The following is an 18,220-nucleotide window of genomic DNA, read 5'->3' on the forward strand; positions in this document are numbered from 1 at the left end:
GGGATGTACTTAGAAATAAATTTATACTGGAAGGCAAAAGACTTTGGTGGAAGCTTATACAATACTTAGAGAAGACACTGACATGTGAAGATTATTTATCTTCAGGACTAGAGTAACTGATGATGTCATTGGATCCACATGACCCAACAAAATATGATAACTCTAGTGTCAAACTTACAGTGAATGACATGTTTAAATAGTTTCATATTCAGGCACATGATGCTGAGTGGCCTAAAGTCTGGTGTGGGGGAAAGAGGATATGGATCTGTGAATAGCTGAGGAAGAGATGAATATGATTAAAACATAAATGAAACTTAAAGTGCTCGGAAGGCAGAAAGAGAGTCTAAATTGGAGGTTTCCATTTCTTCCCTCCCCTTGGCGATCAGAAGAAGCCTGCAGAAGAGGGAGAGGAAGGACTGACTATAAGAGTCAGAGGAGATTGAAGATACCAGGTGATCATGGTCCTCCAAATCAATTAAGCAGGACTCACATGGGCTCACAGAGACTGAAATGGCAACCACAGGGTCCTCTATGTATATGTTATGGCCTTTAGCTTGATAATCTTGTGACACTCCTAACTGTGGGAACAGATGGATCTCTGATGCTTTTACCTGCTTATAAGATTGTTTTCCTTATATTTCTTCCTTATCCAGCCTTGGTAGGAGGGCTTTTGCTTTTTGTCTTTTTGTATTTTATTTTGTCCTGTTTGGCTGTTGCCTTTTGGAAACCTACTCGTTTTGTGGAGAGGATATGTGGAAGAGGGAAGGTGGCAGGCATTGATGGGAAAGGTGGAGTGGAGGGAGGGGAAACTGGTTGGGATGTATTGTATGAGAGAAGAGTCTTTTTCAATTAAAATATCTCTCAAAGTGAAAGAAATATACATTCTTATCTGTGAAACTTGTAGAAATTATAGATATGAGAAATGAAAAATACATGTAGTGCTATTACCAAATCTAACCATAGGTTTGTGGGAGGACAGGCCCTTGGGCCTGAGCATGTTTGACGCCCCAGTGTAGGGGAATGCCAGAGTGTGAGGACTGGAGTGGGTGGGTGGGGGAACACCCTCATAAAGGCAGGGGGTGGGGTGGGATAGGGGGCTTCAGAAGAGGAGACCTGGAAAGGAGAAATATTTGAAATGTAAATAAAGAAAATATCAAATCAAAAAAGAAATATAAAAAAGGTTTAGGCAGACTCAGTGAATATCAAAATACCAAATTGATATATTATACTATAAGTCAATATAAATTAGAAATAAATAATACAATGAGAAATATCCATGTGTTGGAAAAATATTTTTAAGTAGTAAAATGGGAAAAGTTTACTTATAATTCAGATAATTACAAATACAGACACAGGCTTTCATAGAAACACAGAACTAGTGCTTTTTTAACGTTTATGATTTACAGTATGAGATCCACTTTTTGGAAAGGGATGTAAGGACTTCATTGTTTACTGATGAGCACTTTTGGACAAGTCAAATGTTTTAAAAATATTTTATTCAGCTATGTACACACGGCACGTATTTAGTGCTAGGCACCATCCGTTTGATAAGCTGGAATTTTAACTGAAAAGCATTAAACGCAATTCTTGTCTATTGACTAAAATGCATACTTTAATTATGTCACAAGTACAAATTTTGTTGACTAAAGCTGTAAGATAAGATCCTATTTTGGGAAGAGGTCATTTTAAAATAAATTTCATTGTCACAAATTGTTCTAGGGGGAAACAAATTTTTGAGGCAAGAAAGAAATACTATATCATTGACTGCTCAAAACACTATAAAAGTGAAGTACATAGCAAACAGGATTCTGTTAGAAGAAAATACGCAGGAAAGCCTGACAATCCAAATGTGGACATTATACTTAGACACAGTAACTAGAAAGTAACATCAACAGACAGATTTTTTAACTGGGATAGGGATGGAAGCTGCTTCAGATGGGCTGGATATAAAGAAAGTAATGAAAGATTTTCCAAGATAGTACCTAGTTTCTCTGAGAACATGTGTCAAGGGATAATGACAACACATTCTGTGGATGCTAGGATCAACACTCCTGTCTCTGTGCCTAGTCAGCCATCATGTGAACATGGATATCCTTGTTTTAGCCAAGCCATTTGTTCTCAACAATGGCCACCCAATAACTTGGGAGCTATTTTAAATACTAAACCACTACCATTATTGGTATTCTTAATTTGTAGTGAAAAAGACCTCTGGATGCCAGTATCTTAACCATCTTCCCAAAAGTAGGTTAGGTGAACCACAAGAAAAAAGAATTATCACCAAGAACCATTTACACTTCAGAAAAACAATAGTTTCCAGGATATTATCCAGTATATGTTTGCTATTTGGTATTTCCAGGAAGTCATCCTTGATTTTCAGAGTCCTAAGAGGCAAATTAAATAAATAAATAAATAAATAAATAAATAAATAAATAAATAAATAAATGAATAAATGAATGAATGAATAAATAAATAAAAGAAGCAATTCTATCTCTGTAATAAATGATATATAGTTCTTGTCAGTGTCATTATTATAAAAAGATGTATGAAAATGTATTCTTGATAGCAGGCAAGGTTATTTCCAACATGCTTTTGTCAGGTCACAAATAAATAAAAACGAAATCCTTATTGGTGATTCAAACTTTATATACTTATTACGTGACTTATAAAATATGTGAATTAAAATTCTAAATGATGAAACAATATTGCTAGGTCAAACTGGTGCTAATTCCCTGTATGTTTAATACAAAGTAATTTCTTTTAATTAGGTATTTTGTTCATTTACATTTCAAATGCTATCCCAAAAGTCCCCCATGTCCCCCCTCACTGCCCTACCCACCCACACCCACTTCATGGCCCTGGCGTTCCCCTGTACTGAGGCATATAAAGTTTGCAAGACCAAGGGGCCTCTTTTCCCAATGATGGCTGACTAGGCCATCTTCTGCTACATATGCAGCTAGAGACATGAGCTCCAGGGGTACTGGTTAGTCCATATTGTTGTTCCACCTATAGGGTTGCAGACCCCTTTAGCTCCTTGGGTACGTTCTCTAGCTCTTTCATTGGGGGCCCTGTGATCCATCCAATAGCTGACTGTGAGCACCCATTTCTGTATTTGCCAGGCACTGGCATAGCCTCACAAGAGACAGCTATATCAGACTCCTTTCAGCAAAATCTTGCTGTTGTATGTAATAGTGTCAGCATTTGGAGGCTGAGTATGGGACAAAGTAATTTTTAATACATTCATTTAACATTTACTCTTCTGGAAATAAGACACCTCCAAAATAACTTCCAGATTGTGTTAGGAAATTGTGAAATGATTTTAAAATAGACTTTCTCAGTTCATGTGAAAATTGCATACTAAAGTGGAAAAGGAGGTTAGTCAGTTCCAACTAAAAGCTGCTTTCGTTAGTCAATGAAACTGTGAAAGAGTCTCCCCACAACCCCCATCTTGTATTTAGTCAAAGGGTGATGTTTACTATGATACCATCTCTCTCCTCTGTCTAGAGCCCTCCTTACAGTGGGATGACTTGCATACCAGACATTACAGTGAAGGATGAAAAGGGATTATATTCCTCAAAGACACCAGCAATGGGAATAATTCTTATGCATATTCATTAGATAGATATTTCTTGAACTTGATCTATTTAAATAAAGCTTGCTCAAATAGAATGGCTTCTATTTGACGCCACACAATCTGAACATGTTCTCTGTGCTTGATGCTGGGGATAGAGAGAAGAGTAAGATATGAGCCGTTATAATGTAGCTCTTAAACCAGCCCAACCTAGCAAATGTCTACAAAAACAAACAAATAAACTGAAAGAAAGATGAAATTTCAAGACCTGTAAGTCATATGAAGTACTCAGAAATTGCTGGTTGTTTGTGAGCCTAGAGGCTGCCTGGGGCTGAGAATAAAGAAAAACAAACCTGGGTATGCCCCGTAGTTAAAGCATTCCTGGGAACAGCTTGACCATAAGATAAAGAGGAATGTGAAGACATAACAGGGCTATCTGAACTGAGTCAACAACTCACAGAACTCTGACACCCTGCACGTACATGTAATTTTTCTGCTGATGTTAGAATAAGCCAATAGTGTGTCACTATGCTGAATTCCACACCCCTAAGCCCCTTACCCCATAAAACACCCTAGCTTCTGAGCCTTGTGGCCAACATCCGTTATCTCCTGTGTGGGATGCAAGTCGGTCCTGAGCTCCGTCATTAAACTACCTCCTGTAATTATATCAAGATGGTCCTTCGTGTTTTTTTGGGGTGCATGCCGAATCGGGAATTGAGTGGGGGTTTCCCCACTAGGTTCTATAAAAACCGCTGCATCCTTAGCTCCTTGCTGAGGAGTGCGATGTCTATTTAATGTTATTCAGGCCCCTGTGCAAAGATATAATTAGAACATTTACATTTTAAGTTACAAATAATTAACAAGGACTTAAGGAGACATTTATCAGACAAAAGGAAGGTCCAAATACTCCTCTAACGGAAGAAGAACTGAAAATAACTGTATTTACTGCTTCCCTGGGCTACTTTTCCCGTTGCCACTATAAACTATTTTGAGAAAGGCATGTTGAAGGGGAAAGGGTTTATTTGGCTCACAATTCAAGGCACAGTACATCATAAGTCCACCATAAGACCATCAAGAGCTTATGACAGCTGGTCAATTGGTTTTGGCACCAAAAAGCAGAGTGGATACCTTCTGTTCAGTTAGCCTTCTGTGTATATATAGCCTAGGGAATGTGATTATTATAATCACCATTATTATTGTGAGTCTACCCACCACAATTACCCTATAATAGAAGAGTACTCACAGCATGTGTAAAGGGTTCCCTTCTTTTATCTAGTGAAGTTGATAATATTAACTATTATATTGCCTTTGACAATGCTTGAAAGAGGAGCAGAGAGACCTGTGGATAAGGGTTTCCATTTTACCTCTTTGTGACATCACAAAGAGCTATTCTTATATTTCACAGACAACATTTTTGATTTTTATTTTTGTAAGTAAGAAGTTCAAGTCTCATAGCAGCCTGGTATGTGATATGATCATTCCATGAAGAGGCTATGTTCTAAAGCCAGTCATTTTGTGGAGAGTGTGGGGTTATTGCTATGCATGAGAAACCACTTATCTGGAGCTGTATATAAAGAGAGATGCTTCTATCCTGATCCTTGCAGACAGTTCAATACTCATATTACCTGTAACTTCACATGCAAACCTCTGAAAATATGCGTAATAAAATCCACAAATATTAGAATGTTAACGGGAAAAGTAAAAGTTGCTTAGTTATATGTCCTATCTCAGCAATAAATTTTGTCTAGATGCATTAGATGTGCTAATAAGAAGAAGTAGATATCAAAGTTGGTTAACAGGTTAGGATGTTATAAACTTTTGTTCATGCTGAATTACTCATATTTAAGACCCTACTTACACTCAATGCCTGTCTATCTACAATGTAAAAAGTATTAACACTGCGAACCTTTTATTAGTTTTTTTTTTCTTACTTCAGAACTTCAGACATTTGTGGAATCTGATGAAGGAACTCTCCTACCGCAATTTTCCAATTTGATCTAAGGTAACAGTAGTATAAATCACATTGAGTGATTCATATATTCAGACCACATTTATTTCTTAAAACAAAAGGAATTTGTTAAAACCTTGCCAATGCAATATAAATGGAGTCTGGCTCCTGTTATGCAAACAATATTGCTAGGCCAAATGGGTTTTCAATAAGATAGATAACATGAAAATTATTCCTATGTCCAGTCTATGGTAAATTTGTTTTAGATCCTCCTGAAAAACACCAAAAATGTGAAAGTCTGCTGACAGCTCCCAGCTGGTGCACATTAAACAAGTTCTGGGAAGGAACTCACAGAAAAATAGAAAATAATGTTTAACGGCATCGATAAAGAAGTATTATGAGAATATAAACTAGAGAAAATACATCCAGACTTCCATTCCTCAGTGCAAGGAACAATCTGGCAATCTTCACACAGGACAGAGGAGAGTACTTATATCCTCCCAATGATCGGTGACAAAGAGACATTCTTCTCTTGTTTACTAAATGAGAGATTATTTTTAAATTTCATTTATTTAGTTTCTATTGTTGTGTTCAATGTGATGGGGTGGGGAAGGTGTTGCGCCCACTTTGGCCTGCAAGGAAGACACAACACAGTGGGATTCTTCTTAACAGCCTTTATTGCAGGAACGCCTCAATGCTGCTACAGGGGACCCTGGGAACTCAGGGAGCACTGCTTGTATGTACCCCAGCACAGGAGAAGGCTCCTTGGCCCCCTGGGATTGGTCAGTCTATAGGCACCTAATTTACATGCACCCGCTCGGGAGGGGTTGGCGCCAGATTCGGGCTAGTGCCTGCGCAGTGGTGTTGTTTACCACAAAGGCACACGGGAAACCAGCGCCATCTTAGAGTTGGCTTCCTACAGGAAGGCACATGTACCATAGCTCATATATAGAGGTCATAGAACAACCCTGTAGAACTGGTCCTCCCCTCCCACATTTACACACTTATAATTATCTAACAATTTTGAAGAATTTTATACAAATCTAGTTAATGAGAATTAAATAATAATCTAATTTAAAAGCCAACAGACCATAACTTGATATTCTTTACTAAGATGATACTACAGTGAGATACCTAATAATAATTATAAATTATAAAAGGGTAAACTATCTAGTTTTTGACTTACAGCAATTTTTATTATGAATTAATAAATACTGAATGAATAAGACTACATAAGCACAGGTATTTAATGAAAGAATAAACAAAAGGATAGCAGAGGAATAAATGATTTTCAAATAATTTTGAATAAATAGTTACTTTAAACATATTTTTGTGTCCATCAACATTAATGGCCAATAAAGACATGAGAAGGCCATATTATGATATTGTTTTGTTTGTTAAATTATTTTCAGACTTAGAGCAACAAAGTTTCATTTAGTTCTGAAAGTTTCATTTAGTTCTGTAATTAAAGGATAAAAGGTTTAAGAAGTGAAATTTTAGTACAAGTGTCCCCTTTCTATACTATTTTCAAGATTGTATCTCATAAAATGCTGATATATATGCATATATATGCTACCAAATTTTATGAATTTATATATATTCTATATAGATATGTCTAATTATTCACGATATATAGATATAGATAGATGGATAGATTATATATATATATATATATATATATATATATATATATATATAGTCTAACTGATGTTTCTCACTTCTTCCAGTTGCTTTCAATATTATTTTATCTCATTTAAATCAGAAATTCAGTCTAGTTCAATAGTGGAACAATTTTTTTCAGAAAACCAAATGAATAGGTAAATTATCCTAAACTACTTAAGATTTTCTCATCTGAAACAAATAAGATTTCTAAAAAGCTGAGGTATAACTCAATTTATAAAACTTTCCTTATTTCCAGGAAGCCTAGAAGAATGAAGATTGATGAGGCAGGAATGGACAAAATCAACATAAATCACACAAGCCTGCAGAGACACGGCCACCTGTCTATCATCTGTGGAGCTCTTTATAGACTTACTTATCAAATTCAGTGTCTGCCATGACATTAGAGTCCCCACAGAGCTCTGCAGCATGATGACCTAGCTTCCTTGGTTCATCCCTCTCTTTGGGCCCAGACTTTTAGCTATGTATTTCTTTCTATTCTTCACGCAGGTTAAAGTTCACTCCACCAGGCATGTCAGAATGGCCCTTTATATCACTTCAACTCCTATGGTTTATGTATATGTATATATATATATATATACACATATATATATGTATATATATGTATATATATGTATATATGTATACACACATACATACATACATACATACATACATACATACATACATACATACGTGTGTGTGTGTGTGCTCTTTGACTATAGAGGCCAGAAGAAAGTGTTGAATATTGGAGTTGAAATTGAAAATTGGAGTTACAGACTGATGTGAGCCCTGGTAGAGAGATTTGAGCATAGATCCTCTGGAAGAACAGCCAGTGATCTAACTTCTAAGTCCTCTCTCCAGCTCCAGCATCATATATTAATCTCAAAGTCAGTTTGCTTATAAAAGGTTATTATTTGATTATTTTTACCATTTTCTAATACATTACAAACCATACACAAGGTATTGTAAATGTGTTTGTTAAATGAGACCTTAACAGTTGATCAAGGTATTGTAAATGTGTTTGTTAAATGAGACCTTAACAGTAGATCAAGATAAGTGTGATATGGTCAGAGTATGATCAAACAACCACTGGAAAAACAACAGAGGAAAAACAATGACCACACAGTATAATTGCTCATGTTAGGTACTGCAAGAGTCTATATGGTTCCCCCCTCAACACACACACATACACAGTTTCTTTTTTAAATTTGATACCAGATCTCAAATTGCAACACACAAATCTAATTGAATTTTATTTAAAAATCTCATAAACGTCAATGTTAAAATGATATACAAAATACACATGATCAACATTCCCAGGACACCAAAGGCATGCAAAATATAGTTAATGAATTACCCAAGAAAAATTAAACTTATAACTCATGCAAACACTGTTATGAGGTACAGGTGGGATGAAACTATATCAAATAAGAATGTTCAAAATAATAATTTCAGAAGCTCCAAACAAGGAAAGTTGATGTTCAGTCAGTATAGAACCAATTCTTTGATTTATTAGAGTGTGAAGAATATTAATCTCAGAAAGAAAATTGAACTCTGCTCCCTACTACATATCATAACTTTGTGTATTATGGTTATTAAATATTCTAAAATGTATACTAATTATATGATCTTATACATTCTCAGAAAACATACTTATTAGGCTCTAATAGTTAATGACTACATGTTTTACTCCTATTAGGAAAAGTAACACACTTTTTTCCAAGGACTACTTAGTTTTTCAGACTTATAACTCTCTTCGATTTCAGTCCTGAAATGAGAACCTATAACTAAATTATAGCTTGACAAATGTTACTATGTCTCCTGAATCCAAACATGTATACACATACTATATTAATTAACTCCAGGATTTTTTTTCTCAGCTCATTTGATTGACATAACATTTAAGAAACAAATTATAAACTAAGACTTGGGTACTGTGGCTCTACTTGTGTTTGGTTCCCAGCAATCAGTGTGTATCTCTTAATCTAGAGAGAAAGAAATATACCTAAGAGATCAGCTCTACTACACAGCTAATCACAGCTACAACCTACCATAATATTTGAGAGCACAAGAGAACACAACAATGTATGATATAAAATTGCAGGACAACATGAATTGTAGAATGTTTCCATATGTACTGATATTTTCCTAAATTAACATTGTATAACCACCATTTTATACACCCTTAATGAGTTTAAATGTTTGTCAAAAGATAGATGTAGACATGGGCAGGACTTCGGGACATCAAAACTATAGGAACTTGCTTTTAGCACACAATGTTGGATACTTTCAAAGATCAATATGCATCTATTCAAGTGCTTCTGCTTTCAGACAGAACAGTGACTGATGCACACAAGTAGTGAGTATGGTGGCACACACCTGTAATTCTACTTCAGTACATGGATGTTGGAGACATGAGAAATGCTGCATACTGTTGTTCAACCTGGTCTACATAGTCAGTTCCATGCCAGCCAGCATACCAGAGTGAGACTTTATCACATACACACACACACACACACACATCAAACCAACATAAGAAAGCTTATGCACAAGAAAGGGAATTTTTGACAGGTATTCATGATGGAGAATTAATATTTAGACTATATGATAAACTACACAAAATAACAGTCAGACTGTTGAGATTCCATCTGACTTAGTCAGAACGGCAGATATTGAGGCACAGACATGTGAAAAGAGGTACACTTGCTAACCATTGGTAGGAGTATAAATAGGCGCATTTATTATATAAAAAAACAATATAGAGATTTCCTAACAAACACATTTATGTATATAGCCAAAAGACATGGAAATACATGTTTATTGGTGCTCTATTCACAATACCTGCAAAAGCCCATCAGACTAGGTATCCACCACTAGATGAATAAAGATGGTACATGAATCGAATGGAATTTTATATCACCCATAAATAAAAATAAAATTATGACATTTTCCAGCAAATGGATGTAAGTGGAAATCATTACTTTAAACAAATGTCAGAGTCAGGAAAATGAAACCATATTAATCCGTAGATTTAAATGATACATTGTTGTTAATGTGTGCAGGATTTCATAAAGGAAGAAAGGGATTCATGAAGGCATTTTAAGAGTATTATTGGGTGGAAGAAAAGGGCTGATTCCCTGGGGGCCAGCAGAAAGACTGGGAAAAGGTAACCTCAGGAGGTAGGAGGTGAGGGGACCCTCCAGAATGTACAGAGACCTGGGAGGTGAGAGACTCCTTAGATAAAGCACTTAGATAAAGCACTCTACAGTGGAGAATGGAACTTGTAGAGCTCACCTCCGGCAGAAAGACAGAGCATCAAGTGAAAGATAGGGTTGCCATCTCATAGTCAAAAATTCTGACCCATAATAGTTTTTGTCTGAATGAACTGCAGGGACAAAAATGGAGAAGAGCCTGAGGGAAAGGAGGTGCAGCTCAAGGGTAGGCCCCAAGGCCTAACGCTATTTCTGAAGCTATGGAGTGCTCACAAAAGGGGGCCCTATCATGACTACCCTCTGAAAGATCTAACAAGCAGCTGAAAGAGTCAGATGCAGATTATTTGTACCCAACCAATGGGCAAAAGCTGGTGACCCCTGTGGCTGAAATAGAGAAAAGCTGGGAGAAGCTGAGGAAGAGGATGACCCTGTAGGAGGACCAGTAGTGTCAATTAACTTGGATCCCGAGATGTCTCAAACACTGAAACACCAAGCAGACATCCTACAGCAGCTGATATGAGCCCCCCCAACACCTATACAGCAGAGGACTGCCAGATCTGGACTCAGTCAGAGAAGATACATCTACCTCTCAAGAGACTAGGGCCCCAGGGAGTAGGGTAGGGAAGTATGGTGGGGTAGAGGTTGTAGGGGGTGGGGACATCCTCTTGGAGACAAATGGGGGAGGAAATATGGGATGTGGAACAGTCAGAGGGTGGACCGGGAGGGGGGATAAAATCTGGAGTGTAAAAAAAAAAAAAAAAAAAAAAAAAAGATTAAATTGAAAAAAAAAAAAAGAGTAGTGAGAAGAGAAGGTAATGAAATAAAAGCAGAAGGTATTGGAAAGAAGGAAGGGGATCTACTTTTGAGTTGGTTAGAGTAGAGTTGAATAAAAGAAGGAGGGTATTGCGGGAGAGAATCGAATTAGAACAGTACACTTACATATGAAAATGCAATAAAATCACTAACAACATTTTGCTATATTCAAAGATCAGTGCCTTCTCAACCGGCATCAGAGAAGCTTCCTTCTACAGTAGATGGGAACAAATGCAGAGACCTCTTGCCAGATAATATGCAGAGAGTGAAACACCTTGGAACACACGAGCAAAATGGATGTCTCCATCAAATCCCTCCCCTCAGCATTCAAGGAAGTCTGGGCTGCAGAGGAGCAGTTGAGCAACCCCAATGAAATAAGGCCTCCTAAACATAGCCTGACTGACTCACATATAAATTCACAGAGACTGGGGCAGCCTGCACAAGTACTACACAGGTCTGTGCCAAAATATCCTAAGACTGAGAGGAGAACTGGACATACATCCTCATTCCTAACCCAGAAACTATCTACAATTGATAGCCACTGGCAAATGAAAATAAAATTAACAAAAGAAACTTTTTTGTTGAAACTCATTACTTTGTATGGTACATTTTCAAAAGTATTCCACAAATTAAAACAACAACAACAACAACAACAAACAAACAAACAAACAAACTTGGGCTGTAGAAATCACTCAGTGGTTGAGAGCATTTTCTGCTTTTCCAGAGGACCAAGGTTCAGTTCCCTATATCTACAGGTAACAACAATTTCTTGTAACTCCAGATCCAGGAGATCAAACATCCTCTGACATTGACAGACACTGCACATAGATGCTGTACATAGATAGATACAGTGAGATAATCACAGACAAACATATACACACAAAATAAATCTTTAAAAAAAAACTTACAAAGCATGTTCTCAATTAAAATTCTCATAAATGAATGAAAACTTTAATACTAAAAATCACAATAATTTTTGACATGGAAATAATGAAATTAAATAAAAAAATTTAGGAACAGTTTTCTTTGCTATGAGTGTAAAAACAATGGTTAATAATAGTGCTCATTTTTAAAAATAAGAAAAAGACTTTATGAACTCATAACCTTCTTGCGTGCATAGTGTAAATAAGTTACAAAGAAAAATATGAAAAACCCAATTCTGCAGTGTTAGGTCCATTGGAAGTGAGATAGGACATAGTCACGAAACTGGATTTATGCTGCCAGAAAAGCAAAACAGAAGGCAGCCGCCTTTTAAGTGGGTGGGAAGAAAACCGGCATAAACTTAACAGGCACAAAAAATAAGTTCCCTATTTTTACATGATATAATTACCATAAAAGACCTAGGAATAAATCCAACAAAAGACATCCAAGATTGCTTTGTAGAGAACCACAAAACATTGCTAAGAGCATTTAAAAATACCCACAGTAGTTTCAGAGACAGCGAGACAATATTTTTAAGATAGATAATCTCCTGAAATTATCTCATGGGTTCAATAAAGTACTTATCAAAAATTAAACAGGAACTCTTGTTCTATTTGATAAAATGTTTTTAAAATATGCATAAGACCTAATAGAACAAAAATATTTTAAAGTATTTTTAAAACAAAGAACGATAACTGTGAGCTACTTTAAAGAAACAGTGATCAAGACAATTCAATAGCAGAGAAAATTCAGAAATGGATCTACATTTGTGTACTTATGGATTTTTAAGATATATACCAGATAAACACATGATATAAATGATTTTTCTGAACCAAATTATGAATACACCGAAAAAAAGGATATAGATCTTTGCCACTTCTCATTTAAGAATTAGCTCCAAGTGCATCATAGAATTAAATATAAAACCCAAAATTTTAGCAACTTGTATAACAATGTAGACTGACAGTCTTTAAAACCTTAGAATTTGAAAACATTCTTATATAGAACCTGTCAGTTAGGAATAGAATGGAAAAAGCAGAAGTGACTGAACATCATCAAAATTAAAAAATTTGCCCTTCAGATGATGGCATCGAGAAAGCAAAAAGATCTTACAAATGAGGCAAATCATAACTCTATATTTACCCACATACACTGTACATACTCTATCAGATAAAAGAGTAAATTAAGAAGAGACAAAGAATCCTTTCAACAACAAAAAAAAGAATAAAAGGAAGAAAAGGGGGAGAAGGGATGGAGTAGGACCTGACTAGGCACCTCACAAAATGAAGAGACAGAAGTTCAACAGCTCCCTGTGTCTCAGAGTGAAAGCTGCAGACCCTGGATGGAGAGCAGACCAAACTGCAGAAAGTATCAAGGGGAATTCAGGATTTCCCACACACTTCAACAGACACTGTGGACCCAAGTTGAGTACTGGATATGTCTGCATATCAGACCCTTGCACAACTCATAGCTGAAGCTGCAGACCAAGACAGGGTGGTCTGAGCTGATACAGGACAAAGCTGATTCTCAGAGATGAGGTAGAGAGGGTGTGTGTGTAGGGGGGACTCAACCAACACCTTAATCCCAGAGATGGGAGTCTCAGTGTAGAAACAAAAACAAGAGGCAAGACATATTTCCCTTTAAGAGTACTACTCCCATAGTAATAGATACTATGAAAATAATATAGAACATCTTCCACACAAAAATTTAAAAGAATAATCACAACGAAGTTCAAATGACCTAAGGAATACATGATGCACTCCACAAAGAGATTACAAAGAATAGAATGGAATTAGAAAGTCAATGCAATTGGTAAAAATTGAATTCAAGAGAAAAGTTGCACAGGAAAACCAAAAAAATCAAATGATGCAGGGGATAAAAAATCAATAAGCAGGATTACAGCTCCATGAAAAGCCTCACCAACAGAAAGGACCATATGAAAAACCATGTCAAAGCCAGAAGACCAGATGGAGAAATTTCTTCTCACTGTAAATATCAATGAGTATTTTTAAAAAAATATGAATAGAACATAGGACTACTCTAAGATAACACAAAAGAAAAGGTCTTTCAGCTATTTTCATAGAAGGAGTATACTGGACCAAAAGCATTGAAATTTTTTTCAATAACATATTTCAATAAATATTTTAATAAAAGTATAGAACAAAAAGAATTCAACTCTAGGAAAAGAGATGTCCAACCAGGTATAAGAGCCAATAAAGTACCAACAGACAAGACAAAAAAATAAACTCCCAATCACACATTATTAAAAACAAAAAATCAAAAACACTGACAAAAGTGAGTATTGAAAATCTTAAGACAAAATGGTCAAATTAAAGCTTGCTCACCAGAATCACACTTGATTTTTAAAAAGAAATATTTAAGTCCAAAATCAGCCTGGAAAATGTACACCAGGCTTGGAACAACTATGACTGACAATGCAGACTATTATTCTCAGCATAAAAATATCTATTCATATTTAAGGATAAATACCTTACATGATAAAAACTGAGTGAAGGGATTTATAACCACTAAATCAGCACTGTAGAAGTTACTGGAATGACTACTACTGTGTAAAGAAAAGAATTAACACACCAACAAGGCCACAAGAATTAATAATGGCAAGACAATCAAGAAGAGTCTAAGAAAATGCAGCAAAATCTACAAAATGATTGAAATCAATACACATCTTTTAACAATAAAGGTGATCTTCCTGTCCCAATAAAAGACACACAATAGCAAGTGAATTCAGAAAATAATTTTCATCTTTTTTTAAACTAGATATTTTCTTTATTTACATTTCAAATGTTATCCCCTTTCTTGGTTTCCCCTCCAAAAACCCCTATTCCCTCTCCCCTCCCTTTTCTCACCAACACACCCACTCCTGCTTCCTGTAAAAAAGATGTATGCACTTGTATGTATATGACACAGATTTAGATGGTGGAATAATTAGGAAGAGAAAGGGTGCTAATCAGAAGAAGAATATAGATGTGGAGTGAGTAATGGAGGGGGGAATATGGTCAGAGTGGATAAAATACTTGAATAAAACTGCCATGAAACCTAAAAAAGAAAAAAAGAAATTATAATTTTTTCTTTAGCCTATTTATATGAGAGATTGTATTAATTTGTGATTGATGAAACTGCCTATGTTGGTATAACTGGTAAGAACTCTTCTAGTAATTTCTTATAAATTTGAAAACAAAACAAAAAAAAGAAAACAAGATTCATCCTTTATTTTTCCTGCTGTGTAAGAAACACAGTTCACCACCAAATATAGATATTATCTTAGGGTAATAGAATAAAAAAGGGTATTTTTAAGCAGATGGAAATAAGAAATAGCAGACATAGCTATTCTAGTATCTGACAGAAAGAGATGTGAAAGAATGTAGAAGAGATAAAGATGAGGTCACATTCATTGCTATAATCTAAAAATATATACAACAAATATCAGAGTAACTTTTATAAAGCAAGTGCAACTAGATATAAAGCCATTGATTTATACCAACATAGCAATAGTAGGTGACTTCAAAGATCCCACTCTCATTAAAGGTCAAATCATCCAGCTCTGAACCGTGCATGCTACAACACCAACTTACCACGCGAGATGTGTCTGTTGGTGCAAGTGTAGCATGTCTGTTACGGGGGTAACTAACCATTTCCTGTTCAGATTTGAGACCCACTATGCAGGAGAAAATGTTTTGCCCTGTATTTTAATCATGTTCAAAAGCCCACTGCTGATGGGGACTAGAGAGATAGATCAATAGTTAAGCACTCGTTTTGCTTTGTTGGAGATTCTGTTTTCACTGATAGTGGCAGCTCCAACCCTCTATGTGTCCAATTCCAAGAGACATAAGCCCTCTTCTGACCTCTTCGATGAACAAATATACACTCAAATAAAACACCAAACACGTAAAGTTAAAAAAAAAATTAATGGTTGAGGAGGCCATTTGGATAGAACCTCCTATAACTGCCTTGAATTTTACTAATTGGATATGATACCAAAATAAATTCTACATATTATGCTGATACCTATGGAATTGGGCTGTTCCCCACCTTGATCAGGGAACAATCTTTGCTACAGTAGATAGCTGTAGAGGGAGAGATGCACAACTGGTCACAGTGGCGAATGAGAGAGTTGGTGTTCAGCACTAAGCAGGATATCTAGATCACCTTTCTACCACCCAAGACCAAATTATATCACTGAAGAAGAAATGGGAAGAAAAAATAAAAGCCTGAGGATGAGAAGGAGTGACATGAAATGCTACGTACTGGACATGGCATAGCTATAACCCTCATAAATTCACAGAAGCTATGGTAACCTGTACAGTTGCACAGGAACAGGCAAGTCAACACTCAGGGCATATCTTGAGTAGATGATCTCTAGGCTCCACCTCACACTGAGGAGAGGAGGGGGAACTATACTTCTTGGAGTATATGAGCAATAGAAAAATTCCCACACTCCAGTGACTTTCCCCCACTCAAGCACATGTGGCAATATTAGCTAGACTTAATGTATTATTAAAAGTATTACAATTAAAGGGCATAAAGCTGGGACAGATAAAGGTTTGGGAAATGTGGGGTGCATAGAACGGGGAATTTAAAATGGTGTCTAATTAATTAAACAAAAGAGACAAAAGAGAGAGACAAAAATATACAAAAGGGTTTCATTGCTAGTCATGTAGATACAAATAAAATCTAAAATATGTACTAATGTGCAAATACTAGACTATTTGAAATTATAAAGGTTGAACATACATATTATTAGTAAAGTGTAGACCACACTACAAACTCAAGTAAATTACTAGTGAGAATATAAAATTGCATGGTTACTTTAGGATAGAGCTTAGAGTTTTCTTTAAAAGATCATAAATATAAATTCATGTCATGTAGAGCATTCATCTCTCAAGTATTCAGTCAAGAGCAGTAACAATGCTAGTTGTTCAAAGGCTTCTAGTACGTATTGATATTATAATAAAGGAAAGTTGAGAAAATTCCAACAGGTAGATGTATAAACAAACAACTTGAACATGAATGTGTACAGCAAAGTCAAAGAACACGTGCTTGTTGTCAGTAATGATTTTCTCTAAAGCGAGACTAATACTTAGGAAATTACATATAGGGGTTGAAGTGATTTCTCAGTGGTTAAAGCTGTTTGCTTTACTTACATCGAAGGGACCTAAGTTCAGTTCTCAGCAGCCACCTCAGGTGATAAGGATTAGATTGTTAGGAATAGAGTCAGCATATAGTTTTTGTCTCTTTCATGAAGCTCAAAAGCCAGACAAAACTAATCTGTGACAACAGAAATCAGAAAGATAATAACTTGTTGAGGGAATCACTGATGGGAGGAGTAGAAGGGCATTATTCACAGCAAAGAAAATGGTTTGATCTGATTGATGACTATAGTTCCATACAAGAGGGAATCACTGTGAGTTTGGTATTTAAATGTGTATTTCATCATGCTTAAATGATGCTGTAATTTGAGAAAAAAAAAAACTGAAAGGTTGTTATAAAACAAACTAATCATTTTCTATGCAAATTACTGGTAGAGAAAAGAAATGTATTTGTCCATGTATTCTACAAAGTATTAGTTCCCTTTTAATGCACATGAAAACCAATTAAGAAAAGAATGGAAGGTTTTATGTGGAAGAGTCATCAAATAACTGGCTGGAATTTGACTACATGACCAGGGTTGGGTTAGTCTGGCTACCTATCCAGGATCAAAAATATAGTGAGGTAAAAGGAATAGTCATACCACAGTTAATATTGTGGACCACACATGTATTAGGACCACACATAATATAAATAAATAAATAAATAACAGCAAATAAACAGTATAGCAGCATTAAGGCCACATGTAGTGAAAAAAAACCACACAGCAGTTTTAGGTACACATGTAATAAAAAAGCCATACAGCAGTGTTAGGCCACAAATGCTCCCAGCATCTCACATGGGCTGAGTCTGAAAGTGAGCACTTCTCTGAACTTTGAATACAACCCACTACACACACTGTAGCTCTTTATACGCCCAGGGAAGTTATGGTTTTCCAGAACAGCCTTCGAAGAATGCTTAGGAGTCCTGCTATTTCTAGCAAGCAGTGTG

Source organism: Mus caroli, unplaced genomic scaffold, assembly GCF_978045245.1.
Source record: "Mus caroli unplaced genomic scaffold, Mus_caroli_1 scaffold_7, whole genome shotgun sequence".
Classification (NCBI taxonomy): Eukaryota; Metazoa; Chordata; class Mammalia; order Rodentia; family Muridae; genus Mus; species Mus caroli.